The sequence below is a fragment of the Phodopus roborovskii genome, unplaced genomic scaffold, assembly GCF_943737965.1.
Source record: "Phodopus roborovskii unplaced genomic scaffold, PHOROB, whole genome shotgun sequence".
Classification (NCBI taxonomy): domain Eukaryota; kingdom Metazoa; phylum Chordata; class Mammalia; order Rodentia; family Cricetidae; genus Phodopus; species Phodopus roborovskii.
Window position 1 is genome coordinate 18,105,945 of NW_026126459.1, and position 25,136 is coordinate 18,131,080.

The window sequence follows — 25,136 nt, forward strand, 5'->3', positions numbered from 1 at the left end:
TAGCTGACTTTCAACTAAGAACCAAAACTCTAATTTCCCTTTCTCATTAACACTAAGTGTCCTTAAGTGGCATCCTTGGAAAATACTTTCATTAAAATACTATTTTATTTTATGTGTATGATATTTGCCTGCATATATGTATGTTCACCACACACATGCCTGGTTGGTCCTCATAGATGCCAGAAGAGGATGTGTCAGATCTCCTGGAAATGAAGTTACAGACAGTTGGGAGCGGCCATATGGGTGCTGGGAATTGAGCCCAGATCCTATGGAAGAGCATCTGGTGTTGGGAAATGATGAGCCATCTCTCCAGCCATAGAGCTCACCTTCTTGAATTAATGAAGAAAAATAGCCTCCTCCTATTCAGGTTCACTTTATGGACAGTACCAGTCCCCAAAGTCCCCTTTTGTGTGTATTTTTATGCCTACTTGGAAAACAAACAAACAATGATGGTATTGGGTAACTGGGGCTCATAACATGTGTTTTCCTTCAGTGGAATATAGGAATCTTAGAGAATCTTCTCAGCTTTTAGACATAGCAAAATTTAAGACAAACAGGGAAACTACAAATTTGATATTGTTATAAAATTTTATCCTGCGAAAACGACCTCTCAGACCATTCTTTATCAATCGGTTGAGTCTTGTGACAAACTATAAAATCGTGCTCCCTTTTTAAATTTTTTTATTTACTAAATAGCAACTCAACTATGATGACAGGCATGTGAACTATGAGAAAAGTTTTCACCAAATGTGTTCTTGCAAGGAATAGTCATGCCACATATGCTGTAAGTTTAATCAGAAAGGTACTGGCTTCCCTCACATTGAGTACAGCGAGTGGGGGGGTCTCAAATGGAATCAAGTCATAATAAATGAGATTAAAGATGGGTGGCTGTGGGTATTCAGGGCCATCTTCAAGGAGGGACACAAAACCTGAGCAAGCCCAAGTCTGACCAAATTCCAGCATGGAAAGGGGAGTAGGGAACAAAATCCCACCACTAACCATGCACTATTGGCAAATGTTAACTGCTTGGGGAGGAAGAAAAAGCTTTCTCTAAGAGTATATTTCCTGGTAAATTGATGGTTCTCCAGTGAAAGACCACACATACAAGAATATTTGGTAGCACAAATTGATCTTGCATATTTAAAAAGAACAAAGATGTAAAATTATGAAGGGTGAATCTGGAAAGGTTTGGAAGAAGAGTGAATATGATCAAAAAATGCTGTACAAATCCTCAAAGAACTAATGAATTTGTTGTTGTTTTCAAGACAGAGTTTCTCTGTCACTTTGGAGCCTGTCCTAGAACTAGCTCTTGTAGGCGATTCTGGTCTCAAACTCACAGAGATCCTCCTGTCTCTGCCTCCCAAGTGCTGGGATTAAAGGTGTGCACCACCACCACCTATCTTAAACTAATGAATTTTTAAAAAAGAAAATTTCACAAATTTCATGGGAAGTTTTGTTTAAATTCTGAAGAAAAATATTGCTTATGGAAATCTTTTAGAATGTGTTTTAGTAAGGGTTTTTATTTCTGTGAAGAGATACCATGACCATAGCAACTCTTATAAGGAAAACATTTAATTGGGGTGACTTGATTATGGTTTCAGAGGTTCAGTCCATTATCATCATGAGGAGCATGGTGGTGTGTAAGCAGACATGGAGCTGGAGCTGAGAGTGTTGCAAGCAACAGGATGTCTACTGACTCGCTGGGTGGTCCTGAGCATAGGAAATCTCCAAGTCAGCCTACACAGTGATACACTTCCTCCAACAAGGCCATACTCACTCCAACAAAGCCACACCTCCTAATAGTACCACTCCCTATGAGATTACTAGGGCCAATTACATTCAAACTACAACGGAATACCCATTTGTGGGCAGCCGCCAGCAGAACGCCATTACAAGATGGCGAACTTCCTCCTTCTTGCACCCTCGGTGCCTTACCTTATTTGGGCATATGCCTGCCTGATGGTAGTACTCCAGTGTGCTTGCTCGTTCCCTAGCCAATCCCGTGGCTCCAATGCTGTGGCGAGGTCCTCTGAGCCTATGAGATTGCGACCCGTTGCCTAGTAGCATATATAAGCAGCTGCTTTTTCCTCCCCGGGGCCCCTCACCTTCAGCTCTCCCTTCAACCAAGAAGTGCTCCAATAAAGTGTGATCTGAGAAGAATCCTCGTGTGGTTGCCGTCTGTCCTGCGGTCAGGCTGGGCGCGCCACATCTGGTGCCGAAACCCGGGACCGAGTGAGGGGCCGAAGAGGATTCAGAACTCAACACAAGGAGCGGCGGTACTGGTAAGTTCCCTTCCTTTTGTGATGTTCTCTTCTGGTATTGTCTTGCATCCAGGTTTGTACGCCCTGTTATTTGTTTTACTGGTGATAGTAGTATTAGCTTGCTGCTTGTACCTTCGTTGCGATCGCCCGGGACAGGAGTGCTTGTGTTGGTGTTAAAGTGAAAGCAAGTCCGGTGTAGATAAATCGGCATTTCCCCCATCGATAAGTCTCACGTAGATAAGTGAGTACGATGGGAAACACCTTAGGTGCGGGACCAGGTGGAATGGATTGGGTCACCCCGGTCAAAGCGCTGATTAAGCACAGAGGGCTCCCGCTCTCTCGATTGTTTATAGCGAAGGTACTAGCAGACATAGATAAGCATGCTCCATGGTTCGCGAACTCTGGGGATCTTAACATAACATGCTGGAGAAAATTAGGGCAAGATCTGGAACAGGCAAAGCGGGACAATAAATTAGGAAGAGGAACCATGGAGATGTGGAGACTGATACTTCACTGCCTACAGGATGAAAATGCGGAAGAGTTAATAGATCAGGGCCGTAAGGTATTGTGGGATCATCAGGACAGTGTATCCAAGGCGGACACATATGAAGGGGAAGAGAGGGAACATAAGATAGAAAAGGAAAAGACGTCTAAGAAAACCACAACTGTAACTTGGCCAAAAGAAAAATCCAAGGACTCTACTGAGTCATATACTAAGAAGTTAGCGCCTTTGAGGAACAAAAAAACCTCAAAAGAAAGGAGGTGCCGCATCTAAAAAGGAGGAACCTCCGCGGCTGTACCCGAACCTACAGGAGGAATTTAATGATCTTGATTTAGATGATGATGATGAGGAAGAGTTATCAGAAGGGGAGGAGACTGAGCTGGAGGAAGAGGCTGCTAAGTATGAGGAAGAACGCTATGGGCCACCGCCATATGCGGAAGCGCCGTCCGTCCTCTGCACCTCCACCGCCTTATCGCGGAAGCTCAGCCAAGGATTTTCATTTCCTCACTCCCTGTTCCAGATCACAATTAGCTGCCGCTTTCCCGGTTTTTCAGGATGCTCAGGGACAGCGGTATCATGACCCTATACCATATAAACAGTTAAAAGATCTGGTTGAAGCCACAAGAACATATGGAGTGAACGCCAACTATACTCGGGCGTTATTAAGCAGATTAGCTTCTCAAGCCATAACACCGGCAGATTGGTTTGAGATAGCAAAAGCCTGTCTTTCCACAGGGCAATATTTAGATTTCAGATCCCATGTTACGGATAGAGCCCACGTACAAGCTAGGGTCAGGTGATATTAATTGGTTACGAGGGTTTTTGCGATTACCAAGAGCTGAGTTACTTCCATTATTTAAAACCTTAGAGGGAAATCCTGATATCAATTCTTCCCGGCAATTGACTCCAGCAGCAAAGGAAGCCTTTAGCAAAGTTGAGAAAGCCCTAGAAATGGCACAAGTGTGGAGATTCGATCCAAATAAATGTGTCCTTAAAACTGAAATCAATGGTAAATTAAGAGGAGGCATCATGATTCTTAAAGGATAGATTTGGTGCAAGAACAAGTGGATACACTTTGGCAATTAGCTCAATTAGGTTGTGAATGGAAAAATCCTGGATTGTGTATAACTAGTGTGTCTTTCCATAATGTTTCCCATGCTGCTGAATTATCTCGAAATCTGTCCCAATATCTAGCAGGAAAGTGGTCAGAAGAGTTTGATGAATTGGTTCAACAGCTAAGACAAGAGATCGTGAAGATTAATGCCACCCGAGTGGACCTTTCCTTCGCAGGAGGATTTTCGTCCTGGATTGCTTCAGCTTTTTCCCACTTTAAGGAATGGGTGGGGGTGGGGATGTTTGGCATTTTTCTTATGGCCGGGTGCTGTTTTTGTCTCTGGCCCAGCATGCAAGGGATCGAAAATTAGTTGCACGGGCCCTTATGGCCTTGGATTCTGGAGTGTCTCCACAGGCTTGGCTTACAGCCCTTAAGGAATAATATCTCTAACCCACAGCCATTGCACCCCTAGAGCCTTGTAGGGCTCATTGCACTAGGGTTGGTGTGGGTCAAGATTGCTTGCTCCTCCCCTAAAGAGCAGATAGGACCTCTCTACGTGGCCTTTGCACCCCCTGGGGAATAATATCACCCCATTGCACTGGGGAAGGCACGTGGGAGATTCGGATGACACAGCCTTTGCACCTCCCAGGAACAAAGTAAAGGTTCCATTGCACGGGAGAAGGTGTGCCATCTATGATTATGGCGTCCCTTGATCGGTCTTCACATCATGAGGTGAGGACCTGAATGGGAATAAGACCATCTTTCATTGCTCTGCTCATATTAAAATAAAAAGGGGGAACTGTGGGCAGCCGCCAGCAGAACGCCATTACAAGATGGCGAACTTCCTCCTTCTTGCACCCTCGGTGCCTTACCTTATTTGGGCATATGCCTGCCTGATGGTAGTACTCCAGTGTGCTTGCTCGTTCCCTAGCCAATCCCGTGGCTCCAATGCTGTGGTGAGGTCCTCTGAGCCTATGAGATTGCGACCCGTTGCCTAGTAGCATATATAAGCAGCTGCTTTTTCCTCCCGAGGCCCCTCACCTTCAGCTCTCCCTTCAACCAAGAAGTGCTCCAATAAAGTGTGATCTGAGAAGAATCCTCGTGTGGTTGCCGTCTGTCCTGAGGGTCGGGCTGGGCGCGCCACACCCGTTAAAATAACAATTTAGATTTTGGATTTAAGATCTGAAGACTATCCCGCTTAGATTTAAACAACCTCACTTATCTAGAAAGTGTAGATAATGGAGCCATTAGATATGTTTAAGGGATAGGATTCTGTCTGATCTATGTAATCAGCTGTTTTTATAATAATTGAGCAACTTTTTAAGAGAAGATATTGTGAGAGTAATACATAATACACTCATATAATGCCATATAAATCAGAAGATTGTTTACTAAGCCAAAAAAAAATCAGAAGAGCATGTATGTATATATGTATTTAAGGAAAATCGGAAGAGCAGATAACAGTAAGTTAGAAAAGAAGACAGAACATGGTGACAAGAGGTATATTACTATGTGGAGGCCCCTCTCCACGCTCAGGGCCATCTGCTGCTCAGTCTCTGTGAGTATCCTCAGTAGCCAGCTCAGTGCCAGCAGAGTCCTTCAAGACACACATGCAGGGTTTTCTCCAATGTTCTCCCCTGTAAAACTTTTCTCCTATCATGACATATCTTCCTTTTGTTTTACATGCAGAACATGAAAGTCAACCTCTATCTTGCTATCATTTGAGCATCTCAGTATCCCCTGCCTTCATGAGCATTCAGAATGCAACTGACTGAGCAGAAGTATTTTTCGTTCTTTTTAATATATTGCTTTTTTATCAATTGCACAAAAAAAAAACTGTAATGATAAAACATTGGCATCACCCCTTAGCCTGTAGCATAGTGCTTAGGGTATCTAAGGAGTTAAACATGTTGTATTAACACGTGCCTGTTTGACTACCGAAAGTTTAAGTATATCTGGCCTAGTGGATCAAATAAAATTATCCCAGTGTCAAAATGAATTTTTGAATAGAGGCATTTGTATAACAACATATAGGCAAACATTCAGAGCATCCTTTACAAATTTGGGCCTAAACCATAGAACAATTTTGCCCCCGATATCCCAAAAGAAATGTGTTTATCTTATCCACTTATTTTAAATCTCTTATAATTTTGGAAGCAGCCCTATAATTAATTATAAAATCTTAAAATTGCATATACTTCTTGGATTCCTACTTAGTTGAAATTATAGAAAAAAATGAAAATTATTCAACCAAACAATGTTCTAAATGAGCTGGAGTTTGTTCTCCGTCTTGGGGGTCTGAATGGGCTTTGTTCAGACGTCTTCTGGCAGTTAGTTCCTGGAATCCTTTCTTTGGAAGCAGTTGAAATTGACAATCTACTAAATGCAACATTTAAATTTATTCCTTCATTTGGGAGTCAACTTTTCAAATTTCTTTAGATATTGGCCAAGTCCATGACTCCCATAATTACATTAAAAAAACACAGAATTTTATATAATTGAAAATTCTTGTTTTTAATATATATTTTAAAATGCAAAACATACCCATAAATTGCATGACATTACTGATGTAATACTGACTTTAATTCCACTTCTCATTGTGCATTCTTTCTTTTAGTCAAAATAAGTTAATTAAAATGTTATGATCTTTCTTAAAAATTTGTATGTGTATGAGAGAGAAAGAGAGATAGAGAGGGGATGAAGAGAGGGAAGTAGAAAGGGAGGTACATGACATATTGTGGGTGTGGATGTTAAGAATAACTTGGTGTGATCAATTCTCTCCTTCCACCTCTTTATGGGGTCTGATTATCAACCTTGAGTCACCAGATCCATCCAGAAGGCAGGGACCTTCATCCACTCTGCCAGCTTCCCAGTATAAATGTGATCTTATATGTTGATGTTGGTGCAGTAAAACCACGGATTTATTAAATACAACAGACTGAAATCTCCCTACCTAATTGTCTTCTTTAAATTTGTGAGTGCTTAATTCTAAATGTTAATTAAGACTTGATTATTTACTGAAAATAAAACATGCTAAGACATAAGGATAGAGAATTCCCATTTGTTCCCTAAGTTCTTTTGCTTCCATTTATAACATTTGAAACACCACCCTTTAAAAGAGACACACTGTATGCCATAGAAATGTGGTTTTCAGCTCATAGTGTGCCTCTAAATACAGACAACTTACCTAAATTCTAAGCCTTGGTCTGGCTAAACAAATAATTCTAATACAACTTTGAGAAAAGCTTGGACTATACAAGCAAAATGCTTGATGCATATAAAATCCCGGGTGTATAGAAACAGAGTTCAAAATATAAAAATTATAGCTAATGTTCATGGCTAAAGCATTCTAGTTCTGTCATTAGCTATGAGCTCTGAGTGAACCATCAAGATCTTCTGACTTACATTTCTCCATGAGTGAGAGTAAGGGTAATGTCCAAATCATCATCTGCAGAAAGTAGTGTTGAGGAACTTATGAGATACTATATATGAACATAAAATGTGATCATTCATATGCTATGACACGATTCTAATTTTTTAGATGAGAAAACTAACAGCTGTGAGCTGAAAGGAAACTTCTGTGTGTCCTTCTGTTAGAGCTGGGACTTGAAACCAAAACTCCTGCTCCTGAACACAGGACCCAGTTCATTCTGTCACACAGTTGCATCTCATATAGCTCTTGAGGACTTTCATGACATAGACTTAGATTAGTCCCAGAGCCTGGGATCAGGTTAACCCAAAACAAGAAGCAAAGAAACCTCAGCTGCTGACGTGGCAGTTACAGGGGCAAAGAATTGGGACAATTCCGGACAAGCCTGTAGTGACATTTTGTTTGTACTCTAACAAAACAAAAGCTTGCCTGAAGATCAGAGGGCAGAGATAGTCACTAGTTAACCATAGAAGTCAAGGAGAGCTGTACAGGAAGTGATATGGCTGGCAGAGAGAGGAATGTAAGGCAAGAGGAGACGGGAGCTCGGCCCTATTTCCAGCAGAGAAGTTAGCAAGGTAAGAGTGGACTGTGGCTTGCTCCCTTGTCCCTCCAATCTTTCAGAATTAACCCAAATATCTGAGTTTTATTATAATTAAGGCCAATTAGAATCCACACTACACCAGCATGTTTCTAATAATACAACTGCTTACTAACGAATCCGACCTACAGTATCCAGTAGATTTTTCTTTTACCATTCATAGATGTTTGTCCAGATTCTACTATTTTTTTTCCTTCACAAAGATCTACACTTCTCTCCTGTTTGCATCACTGCCCCTCCAGCATGGCAGAGAGCAAACAACCTGAGCCTGGTACTCCTTCCTCTGCCAGCTTGCCCTCAGGAGTGTTACTCCAGGGCTCCAATGAAATTGCTTCTAAGATGCATGAGGGCCAGGATTACTCAGGGGTGCTCTAGAGCCAGCTCACTCCAGCTGGAGAAGTGAGCTATGAGCTTCTCTTCTCAAATTCTGTGTTCAGGAATTTGATGTGGATAGCTTGAAACTGTCTGCTCTGGGTGTGTTTATACCACTGAAGTCAGTGCACAGGTTCTTTTCCCAAGAGCACTAAGCTATCACACATATCACAGCACGGATCTGATCTGATGGAGTGACGCATGATAGGCTACAAGGTGCCTGATAAAGAGAGCTCTCAATATGCATTTTCTCAAAAACTGAAAGTCGTGCTCTTTTCTCCTCGGAGATCTGCTCATCTCTTTCCACACAATCCACACACCTGCTCTGCAGCCTGGCCTCCTGGACCTGTCTCATTCAGCCCTACCCTACAAAGTCAAGATCCCTTGTTAAGTGATCCTCATTTGTTAAGAACAAGTTCCATGAAAGCTGCTACTGCCACCTCTGGGCTTGCAGAATCTATGCTCACACCCTCCTCTAAGACTTAGCTCATACTTCCTCCCTGCTGTGGAACAATCCTTCTATACATTGTGACTATGTATTACTCTCATTTGGTTAATAAAAAAGCTGATTGGCCTATACAAGGCAGAATAAGGTTGGGTGGGAAAAGCAAATTGAAAATGCTGTGGGGAAGAAGGGTGGAGTCAGAGAGACAGGAACCAGTCACCTAAGAAGCAAGATGCTAGAGGACAGGTAAAGCTGTAATTAATGTAAGTCTCTGTGTGGTAATTTGGAAGCAGCTGATAGGACGAGGAGCAGGCAGTCGGGGCAGGAAAATCCATTTACACTCCACCCTAAAACATCTCTCATAGACTTCCCAAATTCTACTGCTTCTCATGAGCCACATCAAATTTGGCACCTTCCCCAAACTGTCCATTGTGCTAAGACCTTCCCAGACCACTGTAACTAGCTCATTCATTTAGGATTTAATTATTTTGTAGCCTTCTGTGCCTCTTAAATTTACTTCTGTGCCTTGACACAGAGTCCTGGAAGATGGTGTCTACATTTGTTTTCTTTTTTCTATTTCAGACACATTAGGACCATTAATTTCTTCCAGCCCAAGGGCTCCCAAACACTCCCTCAGAGTCTAGTGAAAATGTTCTTCACATGATGAGTCTCTTTCAATGTGGTTGACACTCAGTACTTCCCCAAACCCATGTGTATTGTATCATGATCAGCTTAAAGACCCTTAGGGCCTACAAGGGCAATCAGTCAATCTGTAGCCAAAGCAACCATGATGGAGTTTCTATAGAGAGCCCAGAATACAATGCTTCTAAGTAAAACCATATTTTCTATGTTAAACCATGAAAAAGTAATATAGGAAAAATTTGAGTAGGTGAGTTCCATTATGTGATATGTACCAAATATAGATTTTTCAAACTAATAATTGTTAAAGCAAAACCAACATGTAAAGGGGCCCTAACATAAGCTGTACATTTCAAATGTATAAATGTGATAATAGTTTTTGCTTTGCTCAGGGTGTATATTTGCATGTGCATATGTGAATGTCTCTATTTCAGAACATCCTTAGGCTGCCACTGAGTCTTTCTACATATTTTGTAAATAAAATAACCTTTAGTGATGATATAATGGCAGTACTTGAAATACAGTTGTTAATGAGATACTTTATACACAAAATTAAAACTTGTAATTCAATAACTTTCCTCCACTCATCCTCACAAAACCTTAGATATATGTACGCACACACCATAGGACATGTGAGGTGCTGTGGGGCTGCTATAACAAATTACCACAGATTGTTTCATAAAATAATCAAAATGTATTTTCATGTAGCTCTAGAGACTGCAAGTTCCAGGGTCAGAGACACAGAGCATCAATGTCTGTTGGGGCTGTTCTCTGCTTCTAGGAAGACATGTGTTCTCATCTGAAAGAAGAAGAGAGGCTATCAATCTCACAAGTGGGTGGGGAGTGCCCTTCGCCATCCACCCTTTACAAGATAAAAATGCCTTCAGTGGAAGCTGACCCTCACAATGTAATCACTTCCCCCAGAGGCCACACCTTTTAATGTGTTTACACTGCAGATTCAGTTTCAGTCTGAGTTCTGCAGGAACAAAGTTAAACGTAACAATAAATGGACAAGTGTATATGCAATAAAGGGTTGGTTCAGGCTTAGGCTATCCAAACACTGAGAAATACAAAGGTTTGGTGACAGATTCTGAACAGATCCCTGAAACATGACCTGTAAGCAGAGAATGTCCTGCCTGACTGGTATGCTTCTACACCATGCTTAAGTTGCAAAAGGATTTTCCAGATCAGCCATATTTATTGTAAATTCCTGGTGTAGTTTACCTAGAACCTAAGCCTTATTTTTTCCATTTGACTAGAGAAAACTGGAGCCTGCATGGAAGGTGATAGGAGGTAATCCATGCTTACATATGGACACCAAAGTCCAAGTAAGCCTATTCTGAATGAACAAAAGTCACATGCTGCCATGAGAATTAAGAACTATTTTTTGGATCCAGATACCTTCGGGGAACCTCCGGGAGCAGCTCTCAGCACACTAGACCTGCCTATCCATGCGGGACCACCCGTAATTTCCACCTGCCTAGTCTCTGACCCCCTATGCTCCAAATACAAAAGCACCCACATTTGTCAAAGAAACACTACTAAAACTCAAACCTCATATAAAACCTCACATACTTACAGTGGGAGACTGCAACACACCACTCTCACCACTAGACAGTACCACCAATCAGAAACTCAACAAAGAAACAAAAGAACTAACAAAAGTTATGTCTCAACTGGGTTTAACAGACATCTATAGAACATTCAATCCAAACACAAAAGAATATACCTTCTCTGCTCCACATGGAACCTTCTCTAAAATCGACCACATACTAGGTGACATAACAAACCTCAAGAGATACAGGAGAATGGGAATAGTCCCCTGTATCTTATCTGACCACCATGCTTTAAAATTAGAATTCAACAACAACACAAATCGCAGAAACCCTACAAACTCATGGAAACTGAACAATGTGCAATTGCACCACACCTGGATCAAAGAAGAAATAAAGAAAGAAATTAAGGACTTTCTAAAATTCAATGAGAATGAGGAAACAACATACTCGAACTTATGGGACACCTTGAAAGCAGTGTTATAAGGGAAGTTCATTGCACTAAGTGTCCATATGAAAAAAACAGAGGATACTCACATAAGAGAATTAATAGCACAACTGAAAGACTTAGAACAAAAATAAGCAAACTAACCCCGGAGGAGTAGATGCCTGAGGGCTGAAATCAACAAAATAGAAACCAGGAAAACAATACAAAAAATCAATGCAACAAAGAATTGGTTTTTTGAGAAAATCAACAAGAGAGACAAACCTCTATCCAAACTAACGAAAAAGCAGAGACAGAACATGCAAATTAACAAAATCAGAAATGAAAAGGGGAACATAACGGACACAGAGGAAATCCAGACGATTTTCAGGTCATACTTTGAAAACCTGTATTCCACAAAATCTGAAAATTCAAAGTAAATGAACAAATTTCTGGATAACTATCACTTACCAAAATTAAATCAAGAACAAACAACTTAAATAGACCTGTAACCCACAATGAAATAGAAGCAGTCATCGAAAGACTTCCAAACAAAAAAAGCCCAGGGCCAGATGGCTTCAGTGCAGAATTCTACCAGAAATTCAAGGAAGAACTAATACCAATACTCTTCAAATTGTTCCACACAATAGAAACAGAAGGTTCATTATCGCTCTTTCTATGAGGCCACAATAATCTTGGTACCCAAGCCTCACAAAGACACAACTAAGAAAGAAAACTACAGACCAATATCCCTGTTGAACATCGATGCAAAAATACTCAATAAAATACTGGCAAACTGAATCCAAGAATACATCAGAGAAATCATCCACCATGACCAAGTAGGCTTCATCCCTGGATTGCAGGGAAGGTTTAACATATGAAAATCTATCAACATGATCCACCATATAAATAAACTGAAAAAGAAAAATCGTATGATCTTATCCCTAGATGCTCAAAATCCTTCGACAAAATACAACACCCTTTCATGATAAATGTCTTGGAGAGATCAGGGATAACAGGAACATACCTAAACATAATAAGAGTAATATACAGCAAGCCAACTGCCAACATCAAACTGAATGGAGAGAAGCTTAAGGCGATTCCTCTAAAATCAGGAACAAGGCAAGGCTGCTCTCTCTTTCTCCATATCTCTTTAATATCGTAATAGATGTTCTAGCTAATGCTATAAGACAACAAAAGGAGATCAAGGGGATCCAAATTGGAAAGGAAGAAGTCAAACTGTCTCTGTTTGCAGATGATATGATAATTTACATAAGCGACTGAATAAACTCTACCAGGGAACTCCTACAGATGATAAACACCTTCAGCAAACTAGCAGGATACAAGATAAACTCAAAAAATCAGTAGCCCTACTTTATTCAGATGACAAATAAACATCACCCTTTACAATAGCCACAAACAACATAAAGTATCTTGGGGTAACACATACCAAACAAGTGAAAGACCTATATAATAAGAACTTTGTGACTCTAAAGAAAGAAATTAAAGAAGATACCAGAAAATGGAAAGATCTCCCATGTTTTTGGATGGGTAGGATAAATATAGTAAAAATGGCAATCTTGCCGAAAGCAATCTACAGATTCAATGCAATCCCCATTAAAATCCCACCACAATTCTTCACTGACCTTGAAAGGATAATAATCAAATTTATATGGAAAAACAAAAGACCCAGGATAGTCAAAACAACAGTGTACAATAAAATAACTTCAGGAGGCATCACCATCCCTGACTTTAAGCTCTACTACAGAGCTATAGTTCTGAAAACAGCCTGGTATTGGCATAAAAAATAGACAGGTAGACAAAAGGAATCGAATAAAAAAATCCTGATATAAGCCCATGCACCTATGAACACCTGATTTCGACAAAACAGCTAAAAGAATACAATGGGGGGAGGAAAACATCTTCAACAAATGGTGCTGGCAGAATTGGATGATGGTGTGAAGAAGACTGAAGATAGACGCATGCCTATGGCCATGCACAAAACTCAAGTCCAAGTGGATCAAAGACCTCAAAATAAATCCAGCCACACTGAACCTCTTAGAAGAGAAAGTATGAGGTACCCTTGAACAAATTGGTATAGGAGACTGCTTCCTGGCCATAACTCCAGGAGCACAGACATTAAGATCAACAATTAATAAATGGGACCTAGTAAACTTAGAAGATTCTGTACGGCAAAGGACACAGTGGACAAGACCAAACGGCAGACTGGGAAAGATTTTCAGCAATCCTATATCTGACAAAGGGCTGATCTCCAAAATATACAAAGAACTCAAGAAACTAGTCAACAAAACACCAAATAACCCTATTAAAATATGGGGTACAGAACTGAAGAAAGAATTCTCAATAGAAGAAATCAAAAAGGCTGAAAGGCACTTAAGAAAGTGCTCAACATCCCTAGTTATCAGGGAAATGAAAATCAAAACAACTTTGAGATACCATCTTACTCCTGCCAGAATGGCTAAAATTAGAAACACCAATGGCAACTCATGCTGGAGAGGATATGGAGAAAGGGGAACACTCCTCCACTGCTGGTGGGAGTACAAATTTGTACAGCCATTTTGGAGATCAGTATGGGGGTTCCTCAGGAAAATGGGAATTAATTTACCACAGGACCCGGCAAACCCCCTCTTAGGCATATACCCAAATGATCCACATCCATGCAACAAAGACATCTGTTCAACTATGTTCATATCAGCACTATTTGTAATAGCAAGAACCTGGAAGCAACCTAGATGCCCCTCAACTGAAGAATGGATAAAGAAAATGTGGCACATCTACACAATGGGATACTACTTACCCTGCAGAAAAAAAATAATGGAATCTTGAAATTTGCAGGCAAGTGGATGGCACTAGAAGAAACCATCCTGAATGAGGCAATCTGTTACGAGTAGGTTTTTCCTCCCGCCACTGGTCTTGTCCCGCTGCTGCTGCACCAGCCCCAAATAATACACAGAGAGAGGCTGTATTAGATAGAAAGCTGTTGGCCAGTTACTTGTTTCTTATTGGCTAGCTCTGTCTTAAGTATTAAGCCATTTCTATTAATCTAAGTATTTCCACGTGGTCTCATCTTACCTGAGAGGGGCTGGCATTGTGCTCTCCTTGGTCTCTACATGTTGACTCCTCCCTACTACTTCCTCGAATCCTCCTTGTCTCCTAGTCCCTCCTAACTTGCTTTCCTATTGGCCAACAATGTTTTATTCATTAACCAGTATGAGAAACATATTTACAGAATGGCATCTCCCATCAGTAACCCAGTCACAAAAAGAGGAACATGGTATGTACTCCCACATATATAGATTTTAGACCTAGAGCAAAGGATCACCAGCCTATAATTCACACCACCAGAGGAACTAGGATTCATATAAAGTCCCTCACAGAAGGGGTTGGGACAAGTCCCCCAGAGCACATGGGAAGTGGGGGGGGTAGTGAATGGAGAGAGAACGAGGAGAAAGAGAAGGGAAAGAGAGGAAAGCATGTGTGACTATGGAGTTTGAACCAGGGTAGGAATAGAAGATAGGAGAGAGAGACAGAGACAGAGAGAGAGAGAACATAAAAGGGGGATCCATTATTGGTTTGAAGAGAAAAGTGAACCTAAAGAAAGGTCTAGAGACCTACAAGACTGCTGCCAAGTAAGAATTTGAGCAACCATGGTAAGGCTACCATAAATGCCCTTCCTGGATAGTGAGATCAACAACTAACTTATCCACCATCATGGAGCCCTCATCTAGTACCTGTTGGAAACAGAAGCAAACACCCATAACTAAACACTGAGTCGAACTAGAATCCAGATGCAGAGGGAGAGGACAAGACCAAGCTGCAGAAACACATAGAGACAGTTGACCCGAACAAGGAGGAGCTAATGGGCCACCAGACTAATAGCTGGGAATCCAACATGGGACTGACTCAGACCCCCTGAATATGGGCCTCAGCTAGAAGGACTGAGCAGTCTAAGGAACCTCAGACAGAGGAACCACGATGTATTCCTGGTTTACAAAAGGACCTTGTGGACACATTCCCCATGGAGGGATACTCCCTTAACCTAGAGACAGGAGAGAAGTCCTAGTCCTTACGTCAAATGACTTGACAGATTTACATGACCCCACCTGGATGGCATTGCCCTACATGTGGAATTGGGGTTGGGGGATGGGAGGGGAGGGTGGTCAGGGTGCATGTGATGGGGGAAAGAGGATAAGAGAGAGGGAGGGAGGGGAAGGAGGGAGAGAAGGAGAACTGGGATCGACATGTAAAGTAAATTATTATTATTATTATTATTATTATTATTATTATTATTATAAAAAGAACTATTTTCTGTGTCTCCACAAGGGAAGAGACCTGAAAGCTTATTCCTAGTGTCTTCTAGACGCCCATTCTTTAGTCTTCTTAACCTATACCCTTTGATAAAATAAACTGAGACCATAGGCATAACTAGAAAGTGTTGGTTTTTATAGCAAGACAAAGCACTTGGCCATACAGGCTGTCCAACTGGCTAGGTGGGACGTGGTAGTGACACTTCTGGAGAAATATATAGCACAGTGGACTTACTCTAAATCCAAATACTACTAAAAACTTGATCATCTGAGAGACCTAACTTGGGTGTCATGTGTGCTTTGTAACTAGAATCATTTTTCTGTGTGAAAATGGGATCCCATTTGAAGAGCCAATGATTGTGTGGTTCCATTCAGTTTGTCAATAAATCCAAAGACACAAATATGGATGAAATATTTGCTTCTGATGGGGCTGGAGAGATGCTCAGTGGTGAAGGAAATTTTCTGCAGAGGACCTAGATTTAGTTTCTAGCATCCATATGACCCCTCACAACCATCTGTAACTCCAGCACTATGGGGTCTGATGCCATTATCTGGCCTCCATGGTTACTGCACCCATGTGGTGCACATATGTACATATGGGTAAAATGTTCATACCTACCAAATAAAAATAATAAATACTTTTTGAAAAATATTCAGTTTATGCTGTCATATACCATGCTGTGTACTAAGAGAGACAGGCCAGCATAGTAACACTGACAAAATAAACAAATAAAAAAAGGCAAACAAATATCACTGTAAAGTCTGAAATCTAACAGCTGACTTTGACCTAGAACAATGCAGGAAACTCATCATCGCTTACACAGGAAAAAATGCAGGAACATGAGAACATCAGTCGGAGCATTTGACTTCCAGCCCCTAGTGCCTAAATTCTCTGGTGTACAAAGTGTGGGCAGTAATGACAGCACCTACTTGGACAGCTGTGAAGAGGCTCCAAGTGGGTTACCCTCAGGAAATGCTCAGTATAAGGCCTGGCACACTGTGAGTTCCAGGTCACATCTATTCAGAACTCAGAGGTGACTTCAAATACCCTTTCTCTTTTCCTTCTGTGCCACCATGCTCATATAGATGTCAGAGGACAACTTGGAGGAGGAGTTTGCTCCTACTGTGGGTCCTGGAGATACAACTCAGTTCTAAAGTCTTCACTGTAAGTACTTTTACATGCTGGTTCATCTTCTGGGCCCACAAGTCTATTGGAAAAACATAATTCTGTAATGTTTAGAATTCTTCTTAAACAGAATTCAAAGAGGTACTTATGAGCATGACTGGCCTCTGAGTCACGAAGACTCCATGTATGTCCCCAGAATTTATTGGTCACTGCTCTCTCACCTTCTTATTAGCCTCTTCCAACACACACACACACACACACACACACACACACACACACACACACACCACACACACACACACACACACACACACACACAAAACCATGTCATAGCCAGTCTGTGTAAACATTCTCAGTCGCCTTTCTTCAGTACTCTCTCTTCTCCCTGTAATTTCCTCTGCCATCTGACTCCCCTCCCTAAGCCATCAGGACTTAAAAAATTAACCTGCTCTTTTGTCTCTAATTTTCCAATTTGCATTTTCTCTTCCAGCCTCAGCAATCTGTTTCCAACCACACCATTCCACTCAAAGTGCTTGCAGGAGCGTCACCAGTGAATTCCAAACTGTGCTTTTTAGGCATTGTGGTGCTGGACTTTTCTGTGTCCTTTAGCATCACTGACATACTCCGTGCCTTGAAAGTTTGTAGCCTGACTATGGTCTGTTCTGGCTTTCTACCATCACGTGTCTACTTCTGATTCCTTCTTGCTCTATTTTGTATCTTTACTGAATGAGTCCAAGGAAGGTCCAGACTACAGATGAGTGCAGTCTCAAAAAGCTAACAGTCTTGCAGAAAAAAACCTAAAGAAATATACTTTTAGAGTCTTTGATTATATTATTAAATCAATTCCCTGTTCAATTTTTGTGTATGTAGTATTTTTACTTAGTAAAGTATTTTGTGCACCCATATGCTAAAGTGTCACATTCTGTTGTTTAGATGGTGTCTCCCATTTTATTGTTAGTGAGCCAGGTACCAGAACTTTTAAAAAGTCTAAAAATAAAACTGGAAATTCTGATTTGACAAATTAGCCTGTATCTGAATTAAATAAAATTGCTGCCAACTCCATCTCCATAGTTGGAAGCATTTTCTGTGAGTTTAAATGCATCATGAGTTGTACTGTTATCTTTAAAATAAGCATGTCTGAAAAAGAGACGAGAATTTCACAGTCTCATACTCATCTTTTGAGAAATTATGAAGTACTTTTTGCCTTTAAAAAAAGAAAACCAGTTGAAAGGTTACTAAGATGTACACTACATTCTCTCTAGCTTTCTGCTAAGACCATGGCATCAACTTCCTACACAACCCAGGCTCTTCCTAGATGCACTTCACAATTGGCCCTTTCTGTAAGGGAAACAAGAACTTAATTGTAATCCCCACCTAACAGCCTGAAGCCCTTCCCGGATAGTCACTTTGAACTGACTTAAACTGCATATAAATGCTCAAGTCACAATTAAAGGGTCAGCATAGAACGCAGGCTCAGGGGACTGACACAGAGGAGCGAAGATTAGTACTTTTCTAAGTATTAGATAGTATTTGAACGGTTGCCTGGCAGTCCTTGCATTTGTCAATCACTTGTTTTGGATTAGAAAAGCAATGTGAATTGTACATCTTAAAGTCTAAATGCCTCAAACTAAGGAGCAGATGGCCTATGCAAATAACCACCTATAAACTTAATATATATGGTTCTAGTAAATGCCCTGCTAGCAGTATTTACAATCAAGTTAAGCAAACTTACAAAATGGAAAAATATGTGCTGGGTTGACCCAAACAACTCATTTCAGCTATTTGTCTATAGATGATAGTCTCTCTGATGAACCGTTAATGGCTCATGTCACAAATTAGAGCCTCCTGATTCATAGTCCGGCTCACCACATAATTAGAGAACATCTTACCCCACAATTTAACATTTTGAAATCTTCCTGCAGCTTAAAAACATTATCTAATAAAAAATTATACATGTTTAATTTATCTTTGCATGCATGTACAGAGTGTGTGTGTATGTGTGTCTGTGTGTGTGTGTGCATGTAAGCATTTGTGTGTAAATACAGGTCAGTAAGTGTGGAGGTTCAAGGAGAGCACCCAGTGTTGCTACCACCTTCACCCTTTTTTCAGTCAAGGTCTCTTTAGTTTTCTGTTGCAAATGCCAAGCTAGCTAGCACAGAGCAACTGTGGATTGTCTGGGTTTTATCTCATCTCCCACAGCAGCTCTGGGATGCCACATACTACAACATCTGGCTCTTATATAGGTTTGAGAGATTGGAACTCAAGCCACAGAACGGCAAGCTATTCTCCACCCACCCCCATTGAACCGTAGACTCAGCTCTCCACATTACATAAATAAAATTTGCTTTATTACATAAAGTTTGCTTTATTCTCTAATCTTTAAAATAATCATTCCATCAAGTCAAGGAAGGGTTCTATGTAGGAAAACTCAGTTAATGAGGAACCTTTGTTGAAAGGTGTAGCTTGGATTTTTAAGTCAACTTTCATGTTTTAAATTTGTAGCTCTTTTATTATATTTCAACATCAAGTAAAAGTCATTGTCATAAAGAATTTTCTTTTCCCACAGAAAGTGCCTAGCTGATGTTTGTCTCGTTGTAAACTGAAAGAATGGTCAGAAACTCACAGATGTCCATGCACCCCCCGTGTAACCCACTTTAGTTCAGATGAGTCTCCACAGAGAGTGACGGGAAAATGCTTGTGGCGTCTTCAAAGCCTCTTCATTCGTACTCATGGGATAAAGACGGGGTAAAGGATGCTGTAATGCCCAACAGAATCTGATTGAGGTAAATGAGCATTTTCAGAGGTGTTTTGATGTCTGTTTCCCATTAACGGTAGAACAAAGCCAAGGAACAGCTCTTGCCCCAGCCTCCCACGCACCTCAGCTCACCCCTGTCAATCTTAACCACAACAGATCTTCCTATTAACCGGCATGAACAGAAGTGCTCTGCCATGCATGTAACCTTAGCTTGAGGCAAAAAAAAAAAAAAAAAAAAAAAACTCTGAAAACCTAGCAGAATCAGAAATAAATGGATAAAGTCAGATCAGAGAAGAAATTGAAAATTGAATCGCGGCATTGTTCACTCACCCTGGAGTGGACTTATTTCTATCCCAGGTTTCTTGTCTGTCTTTTCCCAAAATATAGAGTGGTCTGAATTTTTCTTGGGTTCTCTTTCAACCCACATAGTCTCCTCCCATGTCTACCCAGTAATGGAGCACACAGCACCCTTGGAGGCAAATCCCTGTTTCCTATTAAATTTGACTAAGTTCTCAATGTCCTCTGGTCTTTTCAAAGTGGCTAAGTTGAAGTCATTGTAATAAATCCCTTCTAATAAGGACAGATATAAAAGTCTGAAGCCACCCACGTCCCACAGGAAAGTAAATGCATTTTAGCAATAGTTTGGGCTAGAGAAAGGTAATGTTTCTGTTCACAAGGAAAAAAGAGGAAACATTTGGAGACTAGATGAAGCCTGAAAACTACTGCTTCTGTTTTGCCTGCATTCCTGCTGGAACTTGTGTCTTCTTGGTTTACCTCTCAGGACAGCTTGTGGCTACAGCTTCAAGGGCCAGAGTATGACTTGTTCACTATGTTCCCAGGGATAAGTAACTTAAGCTTCATAAGTCTTGGGCTCATTGATTGTGAGTTTTGAGAAAATATCCAATTCACCGCTGACCTCGTTATAAACATGAAAAGCACCATGAAGGAAAGGGTCCCCTTCATTATTAGCTAGGTTCTGTCAAAACCCCTGACTTTTCCTCACTTCAGTCTACCAGTCAGGATGCTTTCTTTGTTTTGTTCTAGCCAGTCAGCAGATTCTTTTAGGCTACATGGGAAAAACATCCACAGCTTCACTTCTGCAGTTGATAACATTTTCCTAATGAACTACAAGCGATAGATTCTTTATCGTTAATAACCAGGCAGAAGGAAACGAAAGCGAGACCTTGGCGTGTGGCCAGGCTGTCATCACTGGCTTTTGTGAAAAGAAGACAGTTGAATTTCCAGATAATCCATGAGAAAAAGAAATACATTGTGCATATGCCAAGCAAGCAGCAAAGAACCGGGAGTGTCATGACGTAAGTGCAAGCAAGGGGTGGGAAAGAAGGCCGAAACAATCTTCCATTTCCCAGAGATGCTGTGCAGAAGGTGCCAGTAACATGACAGGGAAGCTGGCAATGTCCTGACCAAACCTCAGCAGTCACCAACGGTTACCACCAATAGCATTTAGCTGCCATGAAGAACAAGGGTTGCAAGCAACTTTGACGGCGACAGTGACCAACAATAATGTATTAATACTTGACTCTAAAAACCTCTGAAAATCATTTCTACACTCATTATTAATATGGATGTTAGTTTCTTAAGCAATCACAAAGCAAATGCCACATTGTCCTAGGCAAACTGACAATGGAGTTCTCCTGATGGGTTCCAGTGCTGCTCGTAGAGACGAAGCCCACTCTGTCACTGAGAACAGCTGTCACTGCTGGAGCAAGTTCTTATATTAATTTTGACATCTCCAATAACTCTGCAGATCAAGTCATTTAAGATCTGTCATGATGGTCTTTATGGCTGGAGGAGCTGGTTCAGTGGGTAAAGTGTTTGTCCCACAAGCATGAGGACCTGAGTTTGAATATCCAGCTCATATGCAAAATGCCCAGAAACATGGTGGCTACCAATTATCCCAGCAGAGGAGTTTTAGGAGGCAAGAACGGGAAACCTCAGAGCAAACTGGGCTGAATAAGAAAGCTAGCTGAACAAACCAGTACACACACTTAAAAATTAGGTAGTGAAATAAATGAATTATGATGAATGATTGATGTGGCAGAGCATTGCCCACTATGGGCAGCACTGTTCCTAAGCAGGTGAGTCTGGGCTGTTTAAGAAAACCAGCTGGATGAGCCAATAAGCAGCATTCTTCTGTAGTTTCTGTTTCAGTTCCAACTCTGAGTTCTTGGCCTGACTTTCCTCAATGGCAGATCATGACCTGTATGTGTAAGATAAAATAAAGTCTTTCCTCCCAGGTTGCTATTGGTCCTGGTGTTTGTCACAGCAACAGAAAGCAAACTAGAACACTCTACTTATCAGTTTTCCCACTGACTCACTGAATGGTATGTGGTTTTATTTTTGGTGTTTTAGCTTTTTGAGGTGTGTGTGTGTGTGTGCGTGCGTATATATATGTACATATTACTTTTACATGCTGTGTAGGCAGTCTCTTCACTCAGCCTAGTTTTCCTTGATTTTTAATTCCACTCATCGGCTAACTCTGTCACTGTGCACTCTTCAGAGTCCTCCTCATAGTGACAATACCTTGAAGAAAGCTCACTGCATTCTCTTTGGGCAGCTTCATCATTTCAGGTCTTCCATTACAGTCCTGGTCCACTTTCAACTGATCCCTGTACAGGGTGAGAGAAATATAATTTCATTCTTCTATGTGGAAAAAAAAAATCCAGTTTTTCCAGCACCTTTTGTGGAAATGGAGATCTTTTCTCCAAAATGGTTTTGAACCCATTGTCAAAAGTGAATCAGCTGTGAGGGCTGATTCCTCGGCCCTCTATCTGCTCCTTGGGTCTTTGTGTTAGAGTTGTGCCTGTGACAGGCTTACCTTTTATTACTTAGCTCTAAAAGGCTTCGTGAGCACTTCCTGCTCCTTCCACTCAAGACTGCTTTTTGTTACACTGGTTCTGTCCCTTATGTTATGTTGAAGAGTGACATTAGAATTCTGATGGGGCCTTTATTGTATCTGTATATCACTTTAAGAAATATTTTCACAGTGTTAAATTTGCACAAGGGTCTTTTCATCTTCTAATATCTTTGGTAATTTTGAAATTTTCATTGCAGACTCTTTGAAATCCTTAGGTGTGTTTCTAGATTATTTTTGCATCGGTTGTGAATTGGATTTTTCTTGATTTTTTTAAGAAAGTGTATTATCAGGATAGATAGGTAGATAATAGATAGATAGGAAGGTAGATGCATACATAATACATACATGCATACATACATAGATTTTGCATTCTGTTACTTTGAAAGTGTTAACCAGGCCTAAGGATTTTCTGGTTCTTTTAAGCATAGAACATGCCATTTGCTAATAAGGATAATTGGACTTCTCTCTTTCCTATTGCATCCCTTTAATTTCCCTCCCCTGCTCTTGCTAAGGTTTCAACAACTATACTGGGTAGGAACGGGATGAGTAAATATCCTTGTTTTGTTCCTATTCTCAGTCGAAATGCTTTCAGATTTACATTATTTAAGGTAAGATTTGAGATGTCTGGATAAGATGGCATAAGAGAGTCTGCTCCTGTGAAAGCTGGCAGAGGAGAGATTCAGAATAATTAAAACTAGACTTTAGCCTGGAGGCTAAAATAGAGAAAAAGCTTTGGGAATCCATGAATGAGGTGAAAGGACACAGAAACATCAGAAACATAGACACCAAAAACAAGAAAACATGGCCTATGCCATTCAGCTCCCGGTGGGAGGAAGGGCTTCACTGGCTATTTCCAAATGATAAATCCAATGAAACTCTGATATTCAGGAGAAGCCAAAGCCTGAGCTCAGAACCTTCATATGCCATTGCAGGTTGTGGTAGACAGTGGTTCCTCCAGCAGACAGACAGCAGCAGAGAGATTCCCACGTCATCGTAATTCATGATTCAGAAGACAACAGTCAGGCATCATCTTGAGAGAAAGGCTGTTGGGATAAACTACTTAGGGGCCTGAGATCAGTAAATGTCCATAGATTAAGATGCTTCAGTTTGGTAGGCTACAATCCTTGGTGCACAGAAGTGGATTTTACAGCTGAGAATTATCCTGCAATTTAGAAGCTCTGAACCCAAAGCCAACATGTAGGGCAAACTTTAATATCAGTCATTGGTGTTTTCTTGCTATGGAGTCTAAGAACTTTGAAATTCCAGGGTTGTACATGATACCTACACAATAGCCCCTCCAGGTTGTCCACCTGATGGGAGACATCATTCTGTAAATATGTTTCTCATACTGGTTAATAAATAAAGCACTGTTGGCCAATAGGAAAGCAAGATAGGCAGGACTGGGAGACAAGGCGGATTCGAGGAAGTAGTAGGGGGGAGTCAATATGAGAGACTGGAGAAAGCAGAATGCCGGCCCCACTCTCTGGTAAGATGAGACCAGGTGGAAATACTTAGAAATGGGTTAATATTTAAAACAGAGCTAGCCGATAAGAAATTAGTAACTGGCCAACAGCATTATATCAAATACAGAGTCTCTGTGTGTTAATTGAGGCTGGCATAGGGGTGGGACCAGACCAGCAGGGGGGAAAATCTCTACTCCTAACAATATGGCGCCCAACGTGGCTAATAAGAATTTCCACTTAAAACTTAACAAAAGCTTTAAAAATGGTTTTAGAAACAAAAGAACAAAGACAAGCAAGGCTTCTTGCTGACAGCATTTTTCTGGGTTGGACTCTGTTTTGCGAGAGACAAGCAGAGGTTTGTGTGGCTCCTTTAAGGGAGGTTTCCTGACTCAGCATAAGCAGCAAAAAAAAAAAAAAAAAAAAAAAAAAAAAAAACCCACACGGCTTTTAAAGAACTCTGCTAACAATTCATTGGTGTGTCAGAGAGCTGGCAATGGCAGTGACCACATCTCCAACCTGGCAGCATACTGCTGGATGGCAGCGCAAACCAAGGCAGTGAGCACAGCTCTCAGTGCTGGCAGTAAAGGTACCTGCCGCCATCTTGGATAGACCATGGCTGAAACAACTGTGGCTTTCATTTTAGCAATGTTGTTATTTACCAGATAAAAGACTTGTGGGCAGAAAAAGATAAAGATTTACAATAAAGACAGATTCACATTAAGAAAAACCTCTAAAGTTTACAGTGTGTTTTAAAATATATGTAGCCTTGGGAGAGAATAATTAAGACAGAGCTAGCCAATAAGAAACTAGTACCTGGCCAACAGCATTATATCAAATACAGAGTCTCGGTGTGTTATTTGGGGCTGGTGCCATGGTGGGTCCAGGCCGGCAGGAAAACCTAACTCGTAACTTCCACCTGTGAAGATCACAGTGTAATGGTTACTTCCCCCATGCCCAGTGCTCCTAGGAAACAGCCCTCAACTAAATACAGCCATACCATGGCATGTAGTCCTAGAAGCTGAGTGTGGCCACAAAGGAACATGACAGACAAACAAGAAGGATAGTCCCAGTGAAGACAGCTGTGTTGGACCTCAGATACTTGGCCAATAAGATTCAGCCAGGGCACATAGCAATGAAAACACAAGAGTCTACATGAGTGTTTATAGTTTAATTCTGGCTATTGGTCTGTTAGATACAATCTGTTATGTTTCTTCTATTCCTAGTTTCTTCCAGGATTTTATCATGAAGAAATGTTGAACTTTATCAAAGATCGTTTCTGCCTCTATTGAAGTGACCCTGCAATGTACA